The 12125-nt window shown below is 35.9% G+C and overlaps 1 long non-coding RNA gene across 1 annotated transcript in view; it reads left to right on the top strand.

The window, feature by feature from the left end:
* The window catches only part of LOC123568775 (uncharacterized), a 92510-nt gene extending 83516 nt beyond the window's left edge, over positions 1–8994 (top strand). The window contains exon 3 of the long non-coding RNA XR_010581241.2: positions 7963–8994. This is a non-coding gene — a long non-coding RNA (uncharacterized lncRNA). The remainder of the gene's footprint in view (positions 1–7962) is intronic.
* The last annotated feature ends 3131 nt before the right edge of the window (positions 8995–12125 follow it).

Raw genomic sequence — 12125 nt, 5'->3', positions numbered from 1 at the left:
TCTCTTTGCCCCTGCAAGGGGTAAATAAGGTTTACTTTTGATGTCAAAGTAATATTCAGGGTATGGCATGAAGATTTAGCCGGCAATGTTTAGAAGGCAGGAAAGTACAAAACGATGGTGTAAAGAGGAGTGTCATTCATTACTTTCACAGTTCAGGTTGGTTGTTTTTAAATTGTTAAGATCGGCTCTTTTCCTAAATGCCAGGGCTTTTCTGCTATTACTCTACAAGGTGTATAGGTCCCAAATCATTTTCTTGGGATGACAGGTGTGAAGGGGAAGTCAGACAAAATATTATACAAACAGACCTCACTCCTGCTTGGACATCAACAGGTGAGGTGCTGAAAGCTGATCAGAAGATGTTTATGACATGGCTCTAGACTCATGTGGTTTGAAGTTTGACCTTGAGTAAAGGTGTGGGGAGGGGTTTTGTAAACAATGACTAAACATAAGAGCAAGTGTGAAAATTATGTACCTCCCAGTGGACCTTTACCAGGTGCTTGTCAATGGGTCTTCTCCTGTACCAGTCCCTCTCCTGGTAAACTCACTTACTTTCCAAACCTCTCTGCTGGTGGTAAAAACTCCCCATTTCTCCTTGTATCAGGACAGCTCCATCACTCGTCTCAAACTCTGTTCCTCCTTTCTTTCACGAAGGATCTTGTTTGAAGAGTGAAGGAGAAATAGTTTTGGGGAGTATCTCTACTTCATGTGGCTTAGGTTACAGTGTCAAGGAAATAAGGAAATTGAAGATGTTTGCATTAAGAAGGCATTTCATTCCATTTTATACACTTAAAAAGTTGAATTGGATGGCCACTTCGGAAAGCCCATTGGCATTACCTGTTCTAGTGGCCACTTTTGCTACATGACCCAGATTTATATTCTGAATTGAAGGATTTATTTTTCCAGCTGCACTGAGAGTTGCTGCTGGAATAGCCTCTAGCTTTTAGCCCTCTCTGGAAGTTGCCTTCAGGTGAAGAGCGACTTTTCATGTATGGTCGTTTCTTCTAGGGCAAAGCCTGCTCTAATTACTGTTCAGTGGGGAACATAATCTTTTAGCCTCATTGCCTCAACTTAACAGTAACTCTGAAGCGTCATCACAGCTTCAAGGATCTCTGCAGCTAACTGTAGCTGGCTTCGCTTAAACTTGTTACCTTCTTGTCTTCCATGGATATCGAGTCTGCAAACACTCCCCAGTCAACTTCCTACATGTAAATCTCTGTCTCAGAATTTGCCTTGTGGGGAAACTAATGCACAACATCTACTAAAGCTGGGGGAAAATATACTTATAATCCAGGAATTACAATATTCATTATAGTCCTTAGAGAAATTTGTATACATTTAGATCAGGATGCATATGCCAATGTTCACAATGGTATGATTTGTAAAATCTCCAATTGTAAATCTAAATAAATATAAATATCGACTAATCAGATAACAACTACATATACAAATACTGAAAACAAATGAACTATAGCTCTAGATACCACAACATGATTGAATAATATCTATCTGAGGGGAAGAAGTAAGACACTAAAGAACATACGTAGCTATATATATATATATATACACACACACACACGTATATATTACAGTAATAGATACATAGCTACATATGTAGTCAATTCATCATAGACAAAGCATAAACTGAGCTGTTTTAAAAATGTGCACATAGGTTTAAAACTAAGGAAAATAACTGATTAGCATAAAATTCAAGATAGTGTTTGTTTTTGATAGAGAGAGGTTATGACTAAGAATATACAGGAGACTTCTGGAGAATGAAATATTTCTATTTCTATGCTGAGGTAGTATTAGCTTAGATGGTTAGCTTTAACTACCTTTGACTATTAGAATGCACTTTAAAAATGAGACTGTATGTCAGGAAGAACTATGCTACCAGATTTAACTGGGTTGCACACGGTTATGAGATGTCTGGAACTCATCTATCTAAGCAAGTGTATCCCAGAATAATCGATGGGTCTTAAAACTTGCTTAAGAATAAACCACCCTGAAACTAAGTTTTCCGTAGTTATAAGACTGTCTCTTAAATAAAGTAGAGCCTCAGGCCTTAATATAAAGCTGCTTCATGAAATCAAATTTAAGTTGTAATGTTTTGTTCAAAATATTGTTTTATGATAGTCTTTTAACTAAGAATATTTTCAAGACTGTAGATACTACTTGTGCTGAGGAGGTCCTACCCCCCTAGTGTGTGGTTGTCCAACTTTTCAATGTGGCTCTCCCTGGAAGGAGCTAGGACTATGCTCTGGCTGGCTTATGCTGGGGGGACAGATGTCTGATTTTCTTGAATAGTTTGGGGATACAGAGCACGTACCTGGTCTATGCTTCTTTGTTTGCACCTGCTGAGACCCAGTTACTGAAGTTTCGCTCCTTCCCGGTACACAAAGAAAAACCTTGCACGCTATTGAAAAACTAAGGTCCCATGACCTTTTCGTTCCCACTATCAATGATCATCAATTTTGCCTAGACTCATGAGAGAGCAAGGCTTTAAGTTGCTTTATCTTCATTCATTCATTCCCTCATTCATTTATTTATTCAACAAGTGTTTATCAAGTCCTTTCTTTGCCCCAAGAACTTTTCTTAAAAATAGCATTATATACGTTACAAAAACATTTTTTAAAAGAATTCCTGGCTCCATGGAGCTTTTCCTGTTGTCAGGGAGCCTTCCTGTTATTCCTCACTGCATCTCAGGAGGACAGAAAGCAGCATTAAAGCTTCCCTTCAAAGTCTATGTGAAAGACTCTTGTTTGGAAACAAAGGAAAAAACAAAACAACCAAACAACATCTGCTTCTGGCTTCATACGCTAAACTAGATCATTAGTTCTAAATAAATAAATACATGGTTCTCATCTAAAGTCCTCTCATCTAAAATTCTGTCATCTAAAGTCCTGACAGAAAGGTACATGATCAGGTCACGAAAGCCCACAATCAAATGGTTAAATCACAGAATCTGGGGAAATCATATTTATCTGGATCCTAAATAACGTGTGTTTCAAGTTTTCCTCCATTCTTGATATCAAAATAAATTTCAAACTTTTTCAATTTTTTCATGCCTTAGAAACTTGGAGTCTTTAATATTCAGAACATAACATTGCTCTGAGGAATAAATGAAATCCTGGAGATAAAGTGCACAGTGTCCACAGCACACATTGTTGGTAGCCTCAATGACTTCCGCTCCCTGGTCGCATCCCTCATAGGGCCTCCGTGGATTTCCTAGCCACTCTGTTTTGATAGGTTTGACATCTACTTCCAGGGGCAGAGGTTGGCCCTAGTTAGCTCAAGCAATTTAGAGTATTCTGTTTTCCTGGAACTCAGAGATTGATTTAAAGATGGCACATGGCACAGTTTTAGACAATGAGACTGAGGGGACATTTTCTGTGGGCTTCAAGAATGAAGATTTCTTGCTCTTTTGCATGAACTCCCCAGAGAGATACCCCTCATCTCTGCTGGATGTAAATGAGGGGTAGCTGTTACTGGCAGCCATCATGAAAGGAAACCTGAGAAACAAAGGGAGAGAATCGAATTCAGTCTTTGGTGATATTATGAGCTGCTGGACCAAATCTCTTCTGTGAATATGTTAATTAAATGAATCAATACATTCTCTTTATTATTTAGGCCTATTGATTTCAGTTTTTTGTTATATCCAAGAAAAAAATTCTGTGTACCTCAATGTAAAATACCTTCACTAAATGTAATTTATTTTAAGTCAAATGGCGAAATGTTTTTAATTTAATTCAGAAAATTATTTAAAATATCAGTGATTTTTTAAAATAGGATAGACATCCTAGCACCTGGTATTCTAGCATATGGCCTATGAAATCTCCCTAAGTGTTTTAATTTCTCTTCTGGAATGGAATATGAAAAAAATAAGACCTAGAAGGAAATATGTGGGTTTATATTCTTTAATTTACCATACAAATTAAAAATTTACACATCTAAGTTTAATCCTAGCAATATTCAACTACCTTGCCTACATCCCTCCTTGCTGCCTTTTATTTCACTATAGCTTGCTCTTTCTTGCCCCTGGAAAATGCCTCTAAATCCCTGAACCTGTCAAGTTTCACAAGCGTGTAATTTTACTTTAGCTAAATTCTAAACACCAGCAAGAGGTGAATTTGACAAAGGAACTGTGAAAGAGTCTTATCTACAGTGACACAACTGCTACCACCCTAATATCTATTAAGTAGCACAGAATTATAGTGTAACAACTCTGAAATTGCTTGTGACATCTGCATGAATACCAAATAGATTTGTTACGTTCAGACTTATTGCAAAAAGCTCTTCCTGAATTTTAAATGATGAAGACTCTTACAAATTAATAGTTATCAAGTGAATTACTTTCTAATGTACATATGTTATTTAAAGATCGCAGTTCAGTTAAATGTAGGTAAGGGTGCAAGTGCTGCTGCCACGCACTAGCTATTGATGTTTGGAGAAGTAGTCCTAATTTTGAAAGCTTTCAAGTGGTATTATTTTAAGAAAAGTACACCTTCGCTTTAAGTGCTACCTGTCATTCACCCTGTCTCTCTGGAGATGAAGAAAAAAAGTAAAGAAGGAAGAAAGTGATAAATGTCCATATTATGAGGTTTTTGCCTTTTCGAAATCCCATTCCCCATTGTACTAGCTGGAATTTTATAGAGATATAAATCACAAAGAAATAAGAAGCCAGTAATGAGACAGAAGTGTATTTGAAATATGGATGCAAATTCTTACCACCTGCTGAGTGAAAGCAGTCTGCGGAGACTGTCCTGGAAAGCGAAGTGCCATTAGCATCTTGTAAGCTCTAAATTTGCAGCAGAAGAATAGAGAAGTTATGCCTGTGAAATGCCAAAGGCCACCCTGATTTATTTCCCAGCAGAATATTTCAGCCACATCTACATAAATATTTTAACAGGAATTTAATTTTCGTTTTAGTCACATAATAAATCTCTTTATTACATACCATCATTTTGTCCTAAATGAGTTGCCTTTTTCATGCAATTTGTGTTCATTCTTTTTTTCTTTTGATAAATACAATTTTAATATACAAAGGAACAATGGGTTTATTTACACAAGAGCCTTGCCATGGGCTGTTTAATCTTAGCCATGAATTCTATTTATTTTAATATGATTTACACAGCAGCTACCAATTGGCTCATATATAACTTCACAGTTTGTTCTTAGACCTTCAGAGCATCAGGAAAATTGGGGCAGTGAGGAGTTGTGGAGTTCAAGTAATGTTAGATGTGGATGTTCTTTTTGGATATGGGCTTAGATGCATTGGCTGTAAAAGTATACACACTGCTCATTTCCATCCGATTGTCAGAGTGTTTCATCAAGTGGAATGTGAGAATTGTGGATTGTGTGGGGTTGATGGAATCTCACCTTATTTAAGTTTTGTGCGTCACCCTGTTTGCTTGACTATGACCACATTGTAAACAGTGAAAGTGATGATAACTACTTTTGAACCCCCTAGGAGGAAAGTAAAAGGTATTGCTTTTCATATACTTGCTGAGAAAACATACAGCACTAAGCAGACTCTTGGTTTGATGCATATTGGATGCTTTATCCTGGAACCAATTACTTAACCATGTCTGACAGCTATGGTCAAGACACTGAAGGTGACACTTGCAAAGGGTCAATCAGCTGGTGGTTTAGGCAACCATAGTCTCTGTCTGTATCATCTCCCCTTAAATTTTGCTTGAAAATATTTTATTTCATAATCTTTTACTTTAAAATGTAAACAGAATTGAGAGTTTAATTGAGGATTGGGGAACCTAAAAAACTTGTAATACAATGATAAAATCTCTACAAATCTTTGTATCTTTATCAAAAATTGTTGAAATTGAAATTAAGGTTGAATAAGTAGGATGGAAAATAGTTTCATATTTTGTTGGAAGAGGTGATATATAAAGAAGGGTTTAAGATGTGTGAATATTTTTTTCAGCATTCCAATTTGTATAGAAGAAAAATATTTATTTTCTGAATAACTCAGCCAAAGTTCTAGTTTTTGAGGCCATATCTTTATTCCTAAGTAACTGATGAGAATTAAAATTAATTTTTTCACTTGAGCCACTTATATCAGTTTTGCAAATATTTGCTTTTTTACTTGTTTTTGTCAGTAGTTTATTATATGGTTCTAAGATCTAACAAATATCTTTGCTCTCATCTGTGTGACAAGCCTGAGTGTCTCCCTGAAAATATATGATGACAACAGAGCAATAAAATCTCATAATTTTTAATAGATGGATATGGGATGAGAAAAAATTGATTAGTTCAGACTTGTCCATCCACTTATTACTTACAGATGGCCCTCTCTGGCTTCTCTGATTTTTTTAATATCTTACTTTGTTGTTTGAATTTTTAACAAAGAAAGTCTATTATCTTTGTGTAAATGAAAACATTTCTTTCATTCATACTTAATAGACTAATAAACTCAGTCTTGTGTATACTGTCGTTTTCTCCACTAGCTCTGTCTGAATGTGTTTTTCCCTCTATTTTTGCATGGGAATCCTAGAGATGTTTATGTCCCAGTTCATATGCTACCTTTACTTGTTTACACTTACATTTATGCATGTGTTAATCCATTCATTGCGTGTTATGAGTCATGCACAATTGTAGAAACTACAGAGACAGCTCTAAAGGAGGCAATATCTCTCCCTACAGCTTCCTGGAAACATCTCATTCTCTCTTTATTATTTCATATTATAAGGTGTGTGAGGCTATACTATATATTTGATTGATCTTCATGTCTCTAATAAGTTCCAAGAGAGTGGCTTACACACACTAAGCATTCATAAATGTTTATCAAATGAGGGAATAAATTACCTTGCCCTATTTATGAGGATGTGGTTTGCCAAGCACAAATAACCTTAGCACAAAAATCAAGTTAAATTAATAAAATATAACTTTGGTTTAATTGTACCTATGATTTAATTATAGTGTCTAATATGATGTACTGACTAATAGCTGTGGTGTCAAATCCTGAATCTACCATTTATTAGTTCTGTATGTTGTACCTCAGTTTCCTTATTGTTAATATGCAGATAGTGATAATTCATAAGGAACTGAGTCAGTTATTATTTGAATGAAATAGGGTAAGGTGTGCAAAGCTCTTGAGCTTAATGCTTGGTTTGTGCTGAATTCTCAAAAAATCTTTTTTTTCTTTGAGACAGAGTCTTCCTCTGTTGCCCAGGCTGGAGTGCACAGGTACAATCTCCACTCACTGCCACCTCTGCCTCCCAGGCTCAAACAATTCTCCTGCCTCAGCCTCCTGAGTAGCTGGAATTACAGACACAGGCCACCATGCCTAGCTAACTTTTGTATTTTTGGTAGAGATTGAGTTTTGCCATTTTGGCTAGGCTGGTCTTGGACTCCTGGCCTCAAGCGATCCACCTGCCTCAGCCTCCCAAAGTGCTGGGATTACAGGCATGAGCCACCATGCCTGGCCAAAAATTCTTGTTATTTTGTATTAGTTGCTGTAATCATAGTTATTAGTATTAATGTCTGAGGTTTTGATTTAATTCCCTCTTCTGCCGACTCCCATGAAATAGCAAAGTTATCTGTTTTTGGAAGTTAACAATGTCAGAAGCTTTCTTTTTCAGTGTACGTGTGTGTGTGTGTGTATATATATATAAAATGTGTATATATGTGTATATACATATGCATATATAAGCTATATAGTATATATATCTATATTTCTATGTATTTATATAAAGTATTTATGTTAATATACCTAGCATCTGATTACAACTCAAGTTGTCAGGCTTAAAGTTCACTGCAGTGTTTGGGCTGTCACATGAGCCTACAGTGAAAATAAAGTTAATATATCCTGATGATCACTTTTTTCCATGATGTTCTTTTAAACTAGAGGTAATAAGTATATATATTTTATCTTTCACTTTTGTTAAATCTGAGAAAACTGTTTCTGTTCTGATTACCAAATCTTCTGTTTATTCATTTCTTTTCCAGGGAGTTGAAAAATACATGGTTTTCGGACAAGGAGAAGACTGAGCTCCAAACAAGTCATATCCTAGAGACAGGAACCTGGGCAAGGTAACACTGTTAATAAGAGTTTCTTAAAGAAAAGTATGGTGGAAGCCGAAACGGTTTAGCCAGCCTCTTCCTTCAGCTATCTGTTGTTGCAGTTAAGTGAGAATGAAAGCAAACATTTTACATTTCCTGCCCTTAAACAAAGGAAAGCTTTATGTGTAAATTTTCATACTCTTTTTCTTGGTCGTCTGAGATCGGGTAAAGTCAGGGAAGTAAGACATATATGACAGAGCAATTTCAATTACGAAGACCTTGGTTTCCAGGCAGAGCATTTGAGATTTCAGCTTCAGACATCCATTTAATGTTTTAAAATGTGACAATAAGCCTCTGGTTGGTCAATGTTAAGTGGCTGGACTTTATGAAATATGTTTTGCCATCTCAGTTCATTCCATTGTATCTATGTTCCAGAGCCAGGATGCAGAAAAACTGATCTCATCCTTTAAAACACAGTTTTTTAAACTTAACACTGTTGACATTTTGAGCCAGGTAATTCTTTGTTCTGGAGGACTCACCTCTACATTGAGGGATGTTTAGCTTCATTCCTGACCTCTCAGTAGATGCCAGTAGCACCTCTCCAAAACTGTGACAGCCAAAAGTGTCTCCAGACATCGTTAGATGTCTCCTGGGGGGCATAATCATTCCCAGGGGAGAAACACTGATTTAGAAGAATAATTAATGAATGTACATTTAGTGAGTACTAATTATATTTCAAACACTGGGCTTGGAGCTTTACATTTAATCCTTACAACAACTCTAAAATGTAGGTATTATTGCTTTCTGTTTTAAAAAGAAATGGAAATCCAGAAAGATTAAATAATTTTCCTAAGATTACATAGTAAATGATCAACATGTTTTCCTTACTACATTGCCCATCTGATTATTCTTTTGACACAGAGACAGAGCTACTGAATCTTAACATTCTCAGTTGCAAAAATAGCAAATTATGAAAAAGGAAGAGGGAAAATTTCAGATAGTTCCAGTTTAGAATATAGAAAAAAAAGGTATCAAAGTATAATGGTCATTATGAAGTATAAAATGAGAATGAATATGAAGGCTCCAAGATATTATCATTAATTAATACTTTAGTTCGTTTCTGGGCTCAGTGTTTGATAATCATTTCTTTTAAGATGTCAAATTTCCTTCATTAAGTAGTTCTTTCATCACACAAATTACAGAGACCCAGGGGACATAAAAACCAAATGTATCGTGGAATCTTAGATTCGATCTTGGAGCAGAAAAACACATTAGTGGAAAAGCTGCTGATATGAGTGTTTTATTTCATAATATGGTTCCAATGTTAATGTCTTAGTTTTGATAATTATGTGATAGTTATGCAAGATGTCCACATTAGGGGATAGTACCTGAAGGGTATATGGGAACTTTCTGCATTATTTTTGCAACTTTTGTTTAAATAAAACATTTAAACATTTTATAAAAAATTTAAAACACAACAAATGTAAAAGTTAAAAACAAAACCATATTGTATTAAGAAGCAGGAGATCTGGGTTTCTATTGCTAATCTACTACTTTCTACTATCACTTTTATCTTGGGAAAATAGTTACAATCTATACATTTTAGTGTTCCAAATATGATAAAAGATGGTAATGATTTAACCAATACAAAGGTGTGGGACTCAATATCCCGTAGCTTTGTAAGACTGCTTGCTTCTAGCTCTGATAAATAATTTTCTCTTTGTCTATCATGTGCCAATCTATTATTCTAATATCGATCTCATCATTTCTCTCTCTATATATCTCCATCTAAAACACATGTACACATACATACACATAGAACTTTCTGCTAAAACACATTCACATTAAACTTTAATTTTGATTTTAAACTAGAGTATGAAACAAGTATTTAAGAACAGTGGAAGTAAATTTCACTGGCCAAGAGGATTTAGTATTACATTACTCAGTCATCACACTAATATGGGTTTCTTAGGCAGATGAAAGATGAAAGGAGGTTGTGCTCATAATGAGAATGAGGCTACATACCTAATGTTCTAGAACTGCCATTAAGAAATGCAAGTATATCACTGCTCGATTCTGCTGAGATATTTTCCCTTATAACCATGTAGGAAACTTAGATAAAAATGAACATTATTTGGAAAGTTTAGGATTCCTTCCTTAGAACATCATCTGTCCCTAAACATCGCACCATCTGTTCCCAAGGTTTGCATAAGAGGTACTACTATGGGGTCAGCATAATACTGGATACATTACATAGATTGATGCACTTAATGTCTGAAAGGAGGTTTTAGTGATAGACAGGTTTTTGATACCTCCAAGAAGTGAATGTTGATTTTAAATAATAGTGAGACTATCTGAATCTTCTCACAAAGTTCCTTGGGAAAGCTCTTACTCATAGTTTACATAGTATTGCATGTTACTATATCATTAAAACACATTTAAAAGCTGTGTGTTCTACTTTAGATTGTGATTGATATCCATATTTTAATTTGATTGATTGGAAAATTGCAAGGAGATAGCCACATACAGATATAAAATGAACAGTTAGAGCTTCTTTTTGCAACATCAGAGGGTAGATATCCATATGAATTGGCAGTTGGTGACACTATGTGCAGTTGTAGCTTTGATCTGTAAGTAATGAGGTTTTAAAAATATATATATTTCATAAACATATTACTATTGGCTGTGGCTTCTGAGATTTTGAGCAGTTTCATATTGATGAGGCAAGGTATTTCTCTACTTTGCCCACAAGGCAAACATAATAAATGAAGACTGTGTTGGAATAGTCATATATTACCCGTTAATTTACCACTGAAGTTCCTGAGCGTGTGGAGGTGTTATCATTCTTGGCACTGACACTCCATTTTTCCCCTTAGCTTTGAAAAGATTTAATTTCTTCTTATGGTCCTTTTGCTTCCTTTCGCCTGTATGTTTCTCCTTGGTATAATTATAATGTTGTTCCTTCAGGTGAAATCAAAATTGATATTTCCCTTTTCATAAAGAATCAGAGAAAAAGACCCAACTGAGTTGCTTAGTATTACTTTAGGAGAAGAGAATCACTAAAGAGCATGTCATTTTTTTCCCAACCAATCTGAATTTATAATCCTCTTCCCCTACCCAAGTCAATTTCAGGCCATTTTCCCTTTGATATATAAATTGAGAATGTAGAGCCTTCTATGAGTCTTTAGAGGTGCCTCCTGTACCCTCTTCCCTGTTTCTGGCTGATATGGTTTGGCTGTGTCCCCACCCAAATCTCATCTTGAATTGTAGCTGTCATAACTCCCACGTATTATGGGAGGGATCTTGTGGGAGATAATTAAATCATGGGGGTGGTTTCCCCTGTACTATTCTCATCCTAGTGAATAAGTCTCATGAGATCTGATGGTTTTGTAAGGGGAAACCCCTTTCGCTTGGTTCTCATTCTCTTTCTTGTCTGCTGCCGTGTAAGACATGCCTTTTGCCTTCCACCATGATTGTGAGGCCTCCCCAGTCACGTGGAACTGTGAATCCATTAAACCTCTCTTTCTTTATAAATTACCCAGTCTTGGGTATGTCTTCATTGGCAGCATGAAAACAGACTAATACACTGGTCTTTAATACATCTAGTAGAGTTTGAATATTACAAATTAAACCAAAGAAACAAGTGCAATTGTTAAGACCTTCACTCTCCAAAACCTCTCACAATAATGCTAATCAAGATTTTCCTTTATTTTTCCCAAAATGGACAGCTGGATAAGAGAGGCATTTTAGGGAACACATTCATTAAGTATGTTTTAAAGCTTTTGGAAGTGATCCAAAACCAAGAGTGTATGGCCAAAAGGAAGTAGCCACAAAGGAAAAAAGAATATCTCAAACTTATTGAGGCACCCACTGAGGACATGATAAAGCTATATATTACAGATCTGATGTGGTTATTCTGGTAGGAACCAGGTGTGAGGCATACTCCCGTAGTTAAGGAGTAAAGCCTTCACATAAAGGAGGAGATATTCCTGATTTCAGTGGTCCTAGGAAGAGTTGAGCCCTAGGATAGAACACAAAGACTTGGAAGGTAAGACTCAAACAGGAGAGAGGAGTATATATAGTTGTGCCCTGAACAACACAGGTTGACC

The sequence above is a fragment of the Macaca fascicularis genome, chromosome 14 (genome assembly GCF_037993035.2).
Source record: "Macaca fascicularis isolate 582-1 chromosome 14, T2T-MFA8v1.1".
Classification (NCBI taxonomy): domain Eukaryota; kingdom Metazoa; phylum Chordata; class Mammalia; order Primates; family Cercopithecidae; genus Macaca; species Macaca fascicularis.
This window is presented reverse-complemented; position numbering and strand designations above follow the sequence as displayed.